Source organism: Streptopelia decaocto (assembly GCF_964273445.1).
Source record: "Streptopelia decaocto genome assembly, chromosome: 12".
NCBI classification, from domain to species: domain Eukaryota; kingdom Metazoa; phylum Chordata; class Aves; order Columbiformes; family Columbidae; genus Streptopelia; species Streptopelia decaocto.
Genome location: NC_138667.1, coordinates 7,621,503 through 7,623,359, shown reverse-complemented (window position 1 = coordinate 7,623,359; position 1,857 = coordinate 7,621,503).

The window sequence follows — 1,857 nt, the reverse complement described above, 5'->3', positions numbered from 1 at the left end:
GCGCCGAGCGGCCTGGTCGGGCCCGTCCCGCGGGGAGCAGGCCGCAGGCCGCTCCGCTGTGAGGAGAGGGGGGCAGGCGGAGCCGCCAGCGCCGGAGGTGGGGGGGCAAAGAGCGAGGGGCCGCGGCACGGCCGGGCAGGACGAGGCGCGGCCTGCGGAGGCCTCTGCGCCGAGGTGGCGGCCGGGGCCGCGAGGAGGCCCCTGGCCGGGCGGCCCGCGGCCCGGCCGCGTGAGGTGCCAACAATGGGGAGAGTAACGGCAGCGGCTGAAAGTCTGCCAGCCCTGAGCTCTCCAGATCGTGCTCTCGGAGTGACGCTTTGTTTGTCTGGAGTTAGGTGAGGCAGGTTTATTGGCCGCATCCCTGGCAGGGTGAGACAAACGGCCCCTCCTGCCCTCCGCACCCTGCATTCCATTGGCCTCACGCCTGGCCAGACCAATCCCTCTGCAAAACAGTGTTACAAAGAATCATCAGCTAAAACAACTTTAGATTAAAATAACTGTAAGGGAGCCGGTGCGCTTGGAAAGGTGAGTGGTGACCTTAGGACTGCGGAGGTGTGGCAGCTATTCACAGCTTTGTTTCTGACTGGTTAGTGTAAACCAAATCCCTTTGCTAATTCCTGTTGAAGCCTTTGCATTTTTAACAGTGAATTAATGATAATTTTTGTCTTCTTGTATGCTGATAATCATACGCTGGGGTATATTTACTATGTGTCATTTTATTAGCCCGATTGGTCTTTTTAGTCCCGGTTACTGCATTTGAATAATGATGGTGAATAGGTTCTCTGTTGTTTACCCACCATGTGACTTCATGGCTTTGAAGTGGGCTATACTGGCTGATTTCTTGCTATCTCATTTTCAGTGATAAATAAAGCCTGGTTTGCACAATACTTTCTGGATCATACGTTTATGATAGTCGAACAGCATTCTGATGTAAGTTTTCTCCTTAGAGGTCTCTTAGGAAATTAAAATCATCCTGTATTCACACTGGCAAGAAGTTCTGCTGCATGCATATTCTTCCAATGTTAGAAGGGTCATATGACTTTTTTTCAAATACGTAATTGCTATTAAGCGTAAGCAAAATACCTGCCTGGCTTGAACCTGACACATCCAACAGGAAGCTGGGTTCAGCCACTTCTAGGGGAAGAATGTGACTGTGAACAGCAGAGACAAAGGAAGACACAAATAGTTACCAGAAGAGTTATAATTAGCCAACATACATGTGGTGTTTGAAAGACGAAAATAATTAACAATTCCAGCATAAGCTTCCATGCTCTGCTTCTGTGATTTCTTCTAGGACTCGGACATCATCAGTTTAGCCGGCTTTTTTGTTTTATGGTGCCAGCCTGACACCTGTACCTTCCTCTCCAGCACACAGCTTTGTAGTGTGTCTGTCAGGATGTCTGTCAGCAACTCGTGCTGCAGCTTCAGGTACTTGTTTTTCTCTGAAAGGGCTTTGTTCTGCTTCAGAATTTCACTGGCCTGTTCCTGCGAAGGGAAAGGCACACCTGCTGCCCACACTGCTGGGGAGAGGAGCTGCTCTCATTTTCCTATTTGCATTCCCAGAAGATAAATTTTGTTTTGATCAAGTCAGCCTGGGGAGGGCTGTAATCTAAGCCGAGCTCAGCCTGCTGGGTTTTCTAGTCCATCTGGTAGAAAATGGGCAAAGAGGTGGCCTCCTGGGTAGAAATCTGCTGGAGAAACGATCTGCCAGAGAGTCACACAGCCCCTGTGCAACATGCCCAGTTCCCTCAAAGTTCATGGTGAGCAGGACTGGGGGCAGAGACCCGCACCAGGACAGCATGGGCACCACTCCAGACATCAGAGAGATCCATAGAGCTGAGCGGAGAACTCAAGTGT